This window comes from Vicugna pacos, chromosome 30 (assembly GCF_048564905.1).
Source record: "Vicugna pacos chromosome 30, VicPac4, whole genome shotgun sequence".
Classification (NCBI taxonomy): Eukaryota; Metazoa; Chordata; class Mammalia; order Artiodactyla; family Camelidae; genus Vicugna; species Vicugna pacos.
The window spans coordinates 13567352-13581396 of NC_133016.1; the positions used below are offsets into that span (position 1 = coordinate 13567352).

Here is a 14045-nt window from a genome sequence, read left to right on the forward strand (position 1 = left end):
TTGAGGTTTTGTATTTCAACCTAGATCCTATTTAAAAGAAAAATTAATGTGCTTGTTTAGTCAGCATCCTAATGTTTTCTGAATTAGGTTTGCATGTTTTCATCCTTTCTTTCTAAACAGGAAAAAATATTTAGTATCTACTTGAAGAAAAATGTAAGAATATCAGTACTAATAAGATTTTCAAATATGTTTTGAAATGTCTTTGCTTTTTTTTTTCTACAGTTCTTCAAGAAAATAAAAAGGAGGAGTCGCTTTTTAACTGCCCCTTGTTTAGCACACATGCTCTAACCTTCAGAAGTTCTGGTACTCAGAATTTTTTTCTTTTAATTTGAAGTTATACTCCTATTCCCTCTGACCGTGTAGAAGTGTGATAGTGGGAGTGCTCCTTCACGACTATCAGAATCTCGACAGACAGTTTCACCAGCCATTATACCAGAAGCAGGATATTCGTTTCTTAGAATACCACATCGGCAGGTCCGATTTTCTTCACGATCAGACACTTAAGTGGGTCTAAAGAAGCCTGTGAATAAAAATGCAGCTTCGACAACAAATGTAAGCTGTTGTACTGTAAAAGAAAATAAATCTGAATTTGAGTTAGCAAGGGCAGGAAGAGGCTGGAAATTTTTACTGTCGGAGCTTTTCAGACGTATTTTAACGTTAATTTTTTTTTTTTAGGCTCCGAGAGGGAGAGAGAGGAGAACGTTCAATTAAAACAGAGACTCTATAAATTATTCACAGAAAAAAAATAAACAGACCACAAGTAAACCCAATCTGGATATGGGGCCCAACCAGCTCTGTTTTCACTAAACAACAGTAACCTTAGCCCAAACCCCAGGAAGAGGGGGGCTGCTTATTTCCACCCAAATGTTCAAAATCCTGAAGGTTTTGTGTTGGGCAGAACACATTTGTGCTGCAACTAGGTTTATCAGAGCATTACAAAAAGACATAATGGTGGGTTGATTTGGACTATTTTATTTTTGTCCTTCCCCAAACCATCTGGCGTGTGAGTGTAGGGGTATTGATCAGGATCTGTGAGCTGCAGACCCCATGCCAATCCATAGCGTTTCTGGCAATCAGCGTCGCCTATGAATTGCAGCTGTCTGTGCAGCTCCTGAACACAGAAATCTTCAAAAAAAAAAAAGTCCCCCCCTTATCAAACACATCATCCGTTCAGGGGTAAGTCAATATCATTTCTTTGTCATTCCGTGAGCCAGGATTATGCAGGAGAAAGTTTTTGTTGTCTGTCGTAGCTGCTGCTGTGCCCCCCCCCCACCTTTTTTTTAAAGGAAGGAGAGCAATTTTCTAGCTATTGAATGGTAATGGTTTTCCAGAAAGGCCTCAAGCGTTTGTATGAATCGGACAACAAATGGTGTTTCAATATTGTGGGGGAATTTTAAGACTAGGGAGAAATTCTTATGTTGCTATACACAAATAAAAATAGTGATAATAGAGGGTTCCTTTTAATGACGGAGAATTTTCTCCCCCATTCTCGGAGCCCCTGGTGATGAAGACACCGCAAGTCTGTGATTACACTTGCAGATGGACGGTGGGTGCTGGTGGCGGGAAAGGAGCCTTCCGAGCTGTGGCTCTGTTTGATATCTCCATTAGCTGCAGTTTTCTGCTGCCTGAAAGATCGTGCTGGTCGAACATAGGCAGAAGAAAACTAAATTTCAAGCCCAGCCCCACTAACTCCCTTCTGTTTCTCAGCTCAGAAATTCACCGACACTTCTCAGATTCCAGGTGAATCAAGGAAAGTTAAAAAAAAAAAAGTTTGCTAGGTAGTGAGGCCGAATATGTTCTTTTCGCCTGCTTCTGGCTCTGCGTGGATGTCGTTAAAATCGAAAACGCCGTGTTACTTAGAAGAGCTGGCCCAGGACTGCCCTTAACTTTTCGACGGACAAAGGGCACTTTGCGCCAGGATCGGGGAAGCGGTGGAGTTTGTTAGCGTTCATCCCACCCTCAGCTAGCCTCTTAGGGAAAGAAAAACGAAGCTCCCAGAGCTCTCCCCGCCGAGGGGAGCGGTCTCTTGGAGCCAGCCCTGCACCTGGATTCGAAGGTGGGGAGCAGGGCCGAGGCGCGAACCCAGCGGGAGCCTGGGCCAAATCCACCCAACCTCAGTAGTCCGGGCACGGGGAGTGGGCGGGCTTGGGGGAAGGGAGGGATGGGAGGAGACCCCGCTCGAAAGAGCACTGGCACCTGCTCCTGGGGCGGTGAGTCTGGAGAGGCAGCGGCAGTCGGAATCCCAGCTCCGCAGAGCGAAGCTTCGTGCGTGTCCACCTGCCTAATTTTAAAGAAAGCTTAGGAGTAGGTCGGCCGACCTTGATCGTCACCCTCCACTCCCACAGATAGGGGACTGAGGGAGTTTTGTGTTTTCAGGGACACAGACACGTACACGTTTCTGTCCTCCTCTCTCCCTGTCCTCTCTGGGTTCTCCGGCCCCCTCGTGGGAGGAGTCTGCGCAGAAGTCGGTGCCCAGGGCCTCGTATCTGGACTGGAGGTGACTGTTGCCAGGGATGGGTGCCAGGGTTTTAGCCCCTGCCAGAGAACTTTTCTTCCTTCGAATTCGGGGCCCACAACAGAACCCTCTCTGGAGGCCCCTTCCAGTTGTTTCTGATGCTGCTACCACAACAGAAGCTGGTGGGAGAACAATGAAAATGAAACTCAAAAAAAGTGAAGAGGAATTTGAGATTCGAACCTGCGAAGATCAGAGGGCTGCTGCTTCTTTTCTGGTGGGAGTAGTGGCGCGGGGGGCCGCGAACATGGTTTCACAACTACGTAGCTTTCCCGCACCCACAAAAGAAAGTTGAGATCTTTAAGAAAGCAACTCAGACTGAAAACGATGAGGAATTTTCTTAACGGCCTTCAGTTTCTGTCCCGTTATCTCTCTCTACAAAGCCCTGAAGTCTTTATTTTGTGGATCTGCAGTCTCATTTTCTTTTTACAGTGGGTTTCCAAAAGTACAATTCAAGTATACTTAAAGTTTTCCTCTCCTCCAGTTGTCACCCCACAAAAGAAAAACTGGCGTGAGGTCCTTTTGTTCAGGTCAACTTGTGCGTGAAATCTTTTTGTTGTCCTTTCAAAAGGACGGCAAAAAGTTGCAGTTGATTTTAAAAAGGACAAATTTAACTCCCTGAAAGTGGAGCTGTTTTCAAGTTGCTCTCAGACACTAAGCACAGGCGTTGCTTTTTATTACCTTAAAACAATCATTTATTTGCTCTGGATATAACCCCCCCCCCCAAATTGTTTAGACATTAACGCAAATACCTAGCACTTTCCCTCTCTATGAAAATGGGAGCAAGAGTTAAAAATCTTTTTGCATAACTTCAATTGCCTAGTTACCGTTGAATTAAAAAAATGTACTTACAGAGTATTAAAAAAGTTGGCCAGGTTTTAAACTTGAGAAATACTATTTTCGATTTCAAAAGATGTTTCTGTTGGAAAACTAAGAAAACTAACCGAGGGGCTTAACATATATATGCGAATGAGACCACTTCTTTAAAAAAAAATCACATAATGTATTTATTCTTTTAGATTCCTCCGGTATCAGCTTCCAAAGATATTAAATAAATAAGTGAATCTCAGCTGATCTTTCAAGGTAATACGATAAAAAAATATAATAGAAAGCACACTCGGTTTATTTTAGGAGCATCTTATCTTTGGAAAATCGCTTCGATGCCACTTTTGAGAAATTTCGAACTGTTTCTCTTCTAAACGGGTTAAGAAAAACCAACTCTGGCCGACCGCAGGGTTCAGAGGCGGCCGTTCGGTAAGTGTGGGGGCCGTGCTCGTTCGAGGAGCGGAAGACGGTCCCCGCGGGCCACGCGATCCAGCCCCGGGGCCGCGCCTGGCCCGGGCACAGGTGGTTTGGCTGCTTCTAAAAAAGCCAGGCTCCGAGGGCGTCCCGCCGCCGGGGTTTGGAGAGCGATGCCGGCAGCGCGCCTGACTCCGGGGAGACCTGTTGGCCACAAGGAAGCCGTGTTTGCGCCGACCGGCCGGCGTCGAGGCCGCGGGCGCCAGTGGCCACCAGTGGCTTCCCTGGTCCGCCGCGCCCTCGAGTTGCCCTGGTCCAGCCCTCCCGGCCCCGCCGAGCCCGGCGGCCCCGGGGCCCGCGCCCAGCCGCTTCTGGAGGAGGGGGCCGCGCGGCCCCATGGCTCAGGGGCGGAGGGAGCCGGCGGGAGCCGGCCGGGATTGATGTCTAAATCAATGCCGTTTCTAGGCGCTTCTCTGTGCTCCTCTCCATCTTCCTCAAAGGCAGATCGCTTCGCGAGGGTGCATTTCTTCTCCCTTCGCAAAGTCAGCGAGAGGAGGGAGTCCGCGCGAAACCGAAACCGCAGCCCCATGCGAGGCCCCTGACTGGTGGGGGATCTGAAACGCGGAGGGAAATTGCGGAACTGGTAGCCGGGCCTCGGCGGAGCCTGCTCGTCCCTCCTCATGCCCGGTTCTCCCCAGGCTGACACCCTGCTTGTTCCCCACAGCGGAGCTCCTGCTTCCCTCAGCCGCTCCGAAAGGCGCCCCGACAAGGGTCGCACTCTCAGCCGAGACACAGGGCGAGGCCTAGCCCCGGTCCTCTCTCCCAGCTCCCACCTGGGCCCCCAATTTGACAGGATCTGAAGAAGAGACCCCTAGTCTCGGACGCCAACCCCGGCCCTGCTCGGGCAGGCCTGGCTGCTTCTGATTTAATTATTCACTGATGAATTAGACAGCTGCAATTGTGAAAAGTCAGCGGACACTATTGATTCCCGGAATGAGCAGAGGGTGGGGAGGCCGCGGGGCGCGGGGGAAGGGAGGGGAGTCGGCTCCGGCCCTCGGGTGACCCTCGATCCGGCGGCCTCGCCCGGCCCCGGGCCCCCCGCGGAGCACGCGGCCGGGTCCGGCCACCAAGATTCAAGCTCCCCTCCACGCTCTAGGCCCGGCGGGGCGCGGGTGGCGCCTGCCGTAGCCTCTTGAGGAGAAGGGGAACTGGGGTTCCCCGGGGGGGGCCCCCTCCAGCGCCAGGGGAGCATCCCTCCCCTGCCCTTTGTTTCCTTGACGGGAACTGAAAACTGAAAACAAAGGGCAGGGGAGAGATGCTCCCCTGGCGCTGGCGGGGGGGCCCCCCCGGGGAAAACCCAGGCCCCACGCGGCTCCCGGGCCCGGCGCCCGCGTCCTGGCGGCGGAAGGGCGGGCTAGGGGCGCTTCCGGTCCCGCACGCTGGAGCGAGGGGGCCGAGGGCGGCCGCTGCCGGGCTCCAGGCCCCGCCTGGCGACGGTCCCGGGCTCCTAGGGCCGCGCGGTCCCCGAACCGCCGCCGTGCGACAGGCGGCCGAGCCCCCGGACACCGGCTGCCCGCACAGGCCGCCCTCCTCGTGGGCAGGGCGAACCACACTCGGTGGACAATGGTGAGTTCCCGCCGCCGCCGCCAGAGCAACAAGTCCAGGCGGCCTTGGGGCAGGAGCACCCTGAGGGCAGGCGGTGGATGCCCGTTTCCTCTCCTTTGTCCCAAACTGAGTCAGAAATGCGTGCCCTGAGGAGGAATGTCTGGGTGTCGTCAGCCAAGGAGCGGAAAATACATGCTAAAGAAGCCATGGTGGTTCTAATTGAAACAAAAATGTAGAAGGATTTGATGTATTCAGATAGCGTACGAGAAGCACCCGCCTCCTTTTTTTGGTATCGGAAAAGCACTGGCAGCCCGGTAGTGTTTTGGGGAGTTTTACATTTTATGCCCGCTTCTTTGGCCGTCTTAAAGCCATGTGCTCTCCATTACGATTTGAAATTATATTTTATACGACATTTTGTAGGCATCACAAATTATACAGGAAATACGAAAGCAATGCAGAGCAAAAGTCTTAAAGGTATAAAGCTCCTCATTCCCAATATTTTCCTCTTTCTTTCTAAAACTACTCTTAAGTATTTCTATCTTCCTTTGTTGGAGGAATGTGTTCTTCAGACTTTATCACGGAAAGAGTTGAGCACTGTCTCCCTGGAGATCAAATATAGAGTCAGAAAGGGACCTCTCATTACATTGCCTGCTTCATAATCCATGGGCTGAGTATAGGTCACTGAACACAAAATGGCCTTTCGTCTCTTGCTTACTGAGATGGTTTAATGGATTTTGTAATGGTTTTCCAACTATCAGACTAGGGAAACCTGGTTTGGGGGCATTGTGTTCACATAAACCAAATGCAGTGCGCTTTGTCAAATACTTTACCTTATCAGCACAAATCAGTGACAAGATATGGAATTTCATAGGACAATTTTGAAACATCGTGTTTTGAAACACCAAGTTTCAAACATGGCCAGTCATTTTCAATGTGAAAGTCCTTAAATTTTCCATTTAAGGGCTCGGTGAAGGTTCTGAAAATCCTTTAAATGATATTCTATATACATCTGCTACAAAACGATGATATTTGATCTGGTGGCAGTTTTTAGTATTAGTCTCCTCACCACTTTTTTTTTTTAAGTAGAGGATTTGGGGTAGGGGAATGAATTATGGTGCATGACTACCTACAGTAAAGTAGAGGTGGGGTGAGTGGAAACATTTTTAAGGATTCACTAACCAACCAAGATTCATATTCATATTCATATCAAGATTCATATCAAACCAAGATTACCTAGTTTCATATGATTAAAGCAAAGATTTTTGTGTTGTGAAAGGACGTAATTTTTGCCTTCGAAGATGCCATTCCCTCAGTGATGAAGTGTGTCAAACCCCAGTACACCTGGTGAATGCCAGCTCATATCTGAAGTTTCATTTTTATAGTTCTTTTTGAAGCTATTTGTATATCAGAGTTATTCTGGGAGATTTTTAAAAATTCCTTTTATTTTCATACTTTAGCTTTCCCAGCTCTTACTCAGAATCATTTTTAGAGTTCTCACTTAATAAATTACTCGTTGCTTAAATGATACCACTAGTAGTGGTAAAACTACAACACATGATATTATGACATACTTGGGGAAATTATGACTAACCCTAGTTTAAGTGTTAAAAAATTCTTTTTTTTTTACTTGACTCTTGCATCAGAAAGAACTTGCCATGGTTAAATATTGTAATTTAATTATTGGGACATGAATACGGCAGCAACCAGGTACAATGATCAGAATACGAAAGAGTTCTTGGAAACTATAAAGTGTCATATGGAAACTTAGGCTGATGGTCAATTGATTCATTAATTTATTTGTTCATTTAAGAAATATTTATTGAATGCCTACTATGTGCCTGTTAGATAATGGTTTTGGTTGCAAGCAAGAGAAGCTGTTTTAAATTAACTTAAGTAGAAAAGAACTTCCCTGGAATGAACCAGGTAGCTCACAGAAGCAACAGGAATGCAGGAGATGTAATTTGGAAAGCAAGCAGCAACCAAGACAGAACGCAGCAGAGTCAGGGTCATGCCATTCAGGAGACTGGTCAGGCAGCCTCTGTTCCTGCTGCCAAGAGCAACTTCTAAGCTTCTCCCTACGTTTTCATGTTGCTTCTACAAGAGCCAGTTGCGGGGTGTCCTCTCCTAACACATATATCGGGCTCCCAGCTGCCAGAGGGTGAAAAGGAGGGGGCACTGCATTCTACCTATACTGCACACTTTAGGGAGTCACTTCAAAATAAGCAGATTTGAATAGTGGGCAGCGAAGAAAAAACTTCCCAGAAAGCAAACAAAAAGCATCCAGAAATATGTGACCATTTAGGTGCTGGGAATAGAACAATGAACAAGTTAGATGTGGTTCCTGCTCTCATGAAACTTACATCTTCGTGGAGTGATGATGATGACTGTTTATTTTTTGTATAAAGGAGGAAAAACAAGTTATTCAGCTCCCATCTCAAAGTAATGGGCTCAGGTTTCCCTCTATTTTTTTTCTCTCGTTCTCTTTTGGGTATGATTGGATGTTGGTCAGGAGAAGTTAGAAATTACCAATTAAGGAGGTGCTGTGTTTGCCAGTGCACCACCCTCAGTCTTAGGGTCAAGGGTGTGGTGGAAACAAGCTCTGGATCTGGAGGTAGAGCCCTGCATTCCAGTCCCAATCCTATTATTCTGTGTGTCTTGGAGCTCCCTCCTCCTAAAGAGGCTCTCCAAAGTCTTTCCCACACTTCAAGTCTAATTTGATATGAATCCCTTTTATCAGTAGGGTCCTTTGTTTTGTTTTTTTTTTTATTGAATACTTTATATAACATTTATTCACTGCAACATATTAGGATAAAGGATTGGATTAGGATTTCCAATTTATTACTGCTATTAATTTTTATTGCAGTGACTGGGTTAATTTCCTGAGGGCTTTTTTTCAAAGATACCCTAAGTCAAGTTCCAAGTATTTTTGGGGCTTGTAGTCTTAAAAAGCTATTTTTTAAAATTGAAGTATAGTTGATTTACAGTATTGTGTTAATTTCAGGGGTACAGCGAAGTGATTCAGTTATACATGTATATCTGTATTCTTTTTTTCCAATTCTTTTCCATTATAATTTATTCCAAGATATTGAATGTAGTTCTTTGTGCTATACAGTAAGTCCTTGTGTATCTATTTTATGAATGATAGTGTGCATCTGTTAATCGCATACTTCCAATTTATCCCTGTCCCCCCTGCCCCTGTGGTAAGCATACATTTATTTTCTATGTCTGTGAGTCTGTTTCTGTTTTGTAAATCGTTCATTTGTACTATTTTTTTTTAGATTCCACATATATGTGATATCATATAATATTTGTTTTTCTCTGACTTGCTTCACTTAATGTGATTAACTCTAGGTCTGTCCATGTTACTGCAAATGACATTATTTCATTCTTAAAAAGCTACTTCTCATGGGATAACTTTATAATGATTAACTTCATATTCCAAAAGCATTCAGGATTCTCTTTAAAAAAAAATGAATTTTCTTTTAGTTCTAATTCCAAGTGGTGTCATTCAGGGAGTGAGTTCTGGGTTTCTTGGTTCCTATCTGTGTCTAATTTACAGACCAAGAAAGGCAGAAGGACCAGAAGACAGAGAATGAAAGAACAGAAACTGTCATGATTTAAAGTGATTAGTGAGACCAGAATTACTTTAGAGTTAAGTGATTTTTTGGAATTTATTACACAGTTTTGACTGAAGGACTTCTTCTGAAGGAAATTTTAAGTTCCATGCGAAAAAATTACTTGACAGGGCTAAATCCTTGTTTAAACCCTGTGTTTTCAACGTGGAACCATAGCAATATTTACTATATCATCTAAGTGTCCTGACTGGAGAGATTTGGGAACAGTTTCAAGGGTCATGTTTAACATTAGGTTTGTTACACAATGTAGGCAAACAGCAGCAACCCTGGATATTTTGTATTCTTGGTATTCTAAAAAAACTGGGTATCAATCCATGCACACATTTTAAACCAGGGTCACTTGCCTTGTAAATGAACCCTCTGCATGGACCCGTTTTAAAAGTGAATAATCCCTTGGAAAACCAATTAATCATTAAATAAATAAATAAATAAGCTTAAAATATTGATTTCTCTGTGTTGGGGTTGCTTATAGTAGTGGGTGTTTGGGGTGGGGTGGGTGGAGTGAAATGGGCAGTGGAAGTATTTCCATCTATGGGGGTTTGTTGGTCCATAACAGGGTAAGATTTATTTCCTTGGTTTACTCTCCCCTTCTCTATGATAATTCAAACCCTACCATCTTTTACTACCGTGTTTGTAAACTTTCTGGGTGATAGCAACTGTAAGAAGTGGATTTTATGTTGCAGCCCTAGTATACATTTCAGGAAGGAAGGCATCTTTTAAAATGCCCTTTTGTAACCAAACTTAAATTTGAGATTAATTACTAAAGTATAGAGCCTTGTCTGATGGTTCTGAGCTGTGTTATTTTCTTCTCTGTGTATCATTTGTTTTTCTTGCTGCTCATTCAGTACATGTCGTTTAGAACTTGGTGTTGTTATTTGTTCATTGGCTGTTTGAGATAGTGAGCACTTGAGGATGCCTTCCTCGAGGGAAGCCTCTAGTGGGTTGCCACAGGGCTTTTGATCCTATCTTGTTCAATATTTTTTATTAAAATCTTCACTGAAGGTTAGAAGGCGTGCTCATCAAATTTGTAGGCGACCCAGGGCCAGCAGTCATAGCTAATATACTGAAAGTCAAACTCAAGATTCAAAATGAAATATGAATGTTAGAATGAAAACCAACACGATGCATTGACCAAAGACCCATATAAGAGCCCTTTACTGAGGCTGAAAATATAAGTCAAAGGAGGCTCCAGGATTATGATAACAATGCATGTGCAAAGATGGGGGTGTTAATTTAATATACATACAGAATGATACAAAAGTATTATGCTAAATAAAAGAGCTAATGTAATTTTAGGTTGCATTAATAGAAATATGGCATATAGCTTACAAAGAAGGTAACAGTGCCCTGTACCCTGAATTGGAGGTTTATCTGGCTCTAGCTACCTCATTTTAATGTAGATATTGATAAATCGGAGATTAGCATGAGCTCTCAGGATGTCAGGGAAGAGAAAATCATACTTTATGTGGAAGAGTTAGAGCAAATGTTTAGAAGCAAATGGTGTACCTGACTGCCACTTCAAATATTTGCCTAGCTGTCATGTGGCAGAGGGGTGGAGTAATTTTTCCTGATCCCCAGGGCAGTTAGGACCAAAGGGTAAAAGTGACAGAGGATCTGACTTTGATCCTAATAATTAAGGATGCCCAAGAGTACAGGAAAGTTGCCCCATGAAAAGTGAATTCTTTTTCCATAGCATATTCTGCAAAAGCTGAGTGACTGTCTGATTAGGATGCTATTAGTAGGGACCAGTTGAATTGGGCTGCAGGTTGAAATAGATGATCATTGTAGTTGAATTCCAGAATTTGCTGGATTAATTATTTAAAAATATCATGAATGATTTTAGAGATAAATTAATATTAATACTCAAGCTTGTAAGAACTTCTTTTTTTATTTTCATTTTTCTAATTTTATTTTTTAATTGAAGTGTAGTTGATTTACAATGTTAGTTTCAGGTGTACAGCAAAGCAAATCAGTTATACATATACATACACACATATATATACACATTTTTTCAGATTACTTTCTATTATATGTTATTACAAGAAATGGAACATAGTTCTCTGTGCTATACAGTGAGTCTTTGTTGTTTATCTATTTTATATATAGTAATGTGTAGCTGTTAATTCCAAACTCCTAATTTATCTCTCCTCTGGTCTTTTCCTTTTGGTGACCATAGTTTGTTTTCTATGTCCTTGGTCTGTTTCTGGTTTGTAAATAAGACTTGTATCTTTTTTTTTTCACATTCCACATATAAGTGATATCATACAATATTTGTCTTTCTCTGTCTAACTTACTTCATTTAATATGGTAATCTCTAGGTCCATCCACGTTGCTGCAAATGGTATTATTTCATTCTTTTTTCACTTTCTTTTGTGAAGTTTATTTCTTTTTTTTTCCTTATTTTTGATGCTATTATAAATGGAATTGTTTTCCTGATTTTCTTTTCAGATACATTGTTGTTAGTGTATAGAAACACAATTGATTTTTGTATGTTGATTTTGTATCTTGTAACTTTACTGAATCTGCTTATCAGTTCCACCAGTTTTTGTAGAGTCTGTAGAGTTTTCTACGTTTGTTGATCGTGTCATCTGCAAACAGAAAGAGTTCTACTTTCTGATTTGGATAGCTTTTATTTCTTTTTTTTTTTTTTGACTAATTTCTCTGGCTAGAACTTCCAGTATTATGTTGAATAGGAGAGGTAGGAGTGGGCATCCTTGCCTTGTTCTGGATCTTAGAAGGAAAGCTTTCAGCTTTTCATTGTTGAGCATGATGTTTGCTGTAGGCTTTTTATAAATGGCTTTTATTGTATTGAGGTAAGTTCCTTCTGTACCTAATTTGTTGAGAGATTTTAATCATGAAAAGATGTTAAATATTGTCAGATGTTTTTTATGCATCCATTGTGACGACCATGTGATTTTCATGCTTCATCTTGTTAATGGAGTGTATCATGATTGATTTGCATACGTTGAACCATCCTTGTATTCCAGGGATAAATTCTATTTAGCCACGGTGCATGATTTTTTAAATACGCTGTTATATTCAGTTTACTAGTATTTTTTGAGGATTTTTGCATCTATGTTCATCAGGAATATTCACCTGTAGTTTTCTTTTCTTGTGGTATCTTTGTCTGGCTTTGGTTTCAGACTGGACTTATATGATGAGTTTGAAAGTGTTTCTTCTAATTTTTCAATGAATTAGGAAGGCTTGGTATTCTCTTTAAGTGTTTGGTAAAATTCACCTATGAAGCTATCTGGTCCTAGGCTTTTCTATGTTGAAAGTTTAAACATTATTCCTTGAGTCTCTTTATTTGTCATAGGTATGTTCAGACTTTCTGTTTCTTCTTGATTGGGTCTTGGTAGATTGTATGTGTCATAAAACTTCCTCTAGATTGTCCAGTTTGTTGGCATATGGTTGTTAATAATAGTCTCTTATGATCCTTTTTATTTCTGTGGGATCAATTATTATGTCTCCTCTTTCATTTCTGATTTTATTTATTTTAGTCTCCTCTCTTTTTTTTTTTTTTTTTGCTTAGTTATTTGAGTCTTCTCTTTTTTCTTAGGCTAGCTAAGAGTTTGTTGATTTTGTTTTACTTTTCAAAAACCAACTCTTAGTTTCATCAATTTAAAAACTATTTTTCTATAATCAAAATTATACTGTATAGCACAGGGGAATATATACAAGATCTTATGGTAGCTCACAGTGAAAAAAAAGTGACAATGAATATATGTATGTTCATGCATAACTGAAAAATTGTGCTCTACACTGGAATTTGACACAACATTGTAAAATGACTATAACTCAATAAAAAATGTTAAAAAAATAAAGAATTAGGATTTGAGGAATATCAGAAATTTTAATAAATCACTTTGCATAGTTGAGTAAAAAAAAAAAAAGAAATGATATTGCCAAAAATACAAAGCAAATTTAAGGACTTCAGAAAAAAATGTTTTTCTATTCTCTGCTTTATTTACTTATGCTCTAATCGGTATTATTTTCTTCTTTCTGCTAATTTTGGGCTTAATTTCCTGGGATAAATGTCTAGTAGGGCAGTTGCTGGGTTGAATTGGTAGTTGCATGTTTCATTTTTTTTAGGAAACTGCAAAGTTTTCCCCAGAGTGACTATACCATTTTACTTTCCCACTAGCAGTGTGTGAGTGACTTTCTTTACATCTTCACCAGCTTAAGTATTGTCATTATAGTTTTAATTTGCATCTCCTTAGTTGCTAGTGATGTAGATCTTTTCATGTGCTTATTTGCCTTGTGTATATACACTTCAATGAAATGTCTGTTTATATCTTTTGCCACTTTCTAATTATATTGTTTGTCTTTCACTGTTGAGTTTTAAGAGTTTCTTTTTATATTCTAGATAGTAGTCAGATAGGTGGCTTGCAAATAATATTCTCCCAGTCTGGTGCTTGCCTTTTCATTCTCTTTCATAGGATCTTTCACAGAGCAAATATTAATTCTGATGAAGTCCAATTATGAAGTTTTCTTTTTGGGGATCATGTTTTTGATTTCAGGGCTAAGAATGCTTTGCCTAACCCCAGATCTATTTTCTTCTCTCTCTCTTTTTTTCAGTCTGTTAGATACTTGTCAATTTTATTGGTCTTTTTTCAAAGAACTAGCTTTTTTTCAGTGATTTCCTTTGTTGCTTTTCTGTTTTAATTTCATTGATTTCTGCTCTTTATTTCCTTCATTCTGCTTGCTCTGGGTTTATTTTGCTCTTTTTTTCAGATTCTTGAGGTATGACCTTAGACTATTTAAAACTTTTCCTGTTTTTTAATGTAAGTATTTAATGCTATGAATTTTCCTTTCAGCACTGCTTTACCTGGTGTTTTGATGTTTTGATATGCTACAAGTTTTGATATGCTGGGTTTTCATTTTCATTCAGTTCTATGTATTTAAAAATTTCTTTTGAGACTTCGGATGGAGTAATTCTAAGTGTGTTATTTAGTTTAAAAGATTTCTGAGATTTTCTGTTATCACTCTGTTATTGATTTCTAGTTTGATTTCATTGTGGACAAACAACACACTCTACAATTTCAGTTATTTTA

At 41.5% G+C, this 14045-nt stretch overlaps 1 long non-coding RNA gene across 2 annotated transcripts in view; it reads left to right on the forward strand.

The window, feature by feature from the left end:
- Positions 1-5306: 5306 nt before the first annotated feature.
- Positions 5307-14045, forward strand: part of LOC140690472 (uncharacterized) — a 131023-nt gene continuing 122284 nt past the window's right edge. For both annotated transcript variants that reach the window (XR_012065773.1, XR_012065772.1), the window contains exon 1: positions 5307-5377. This is a non-coding gene — a long non-coding RNA (uncharacterized lncRNA). The remainder of the gene's footprint in view (positions 5378-14045) is intronic.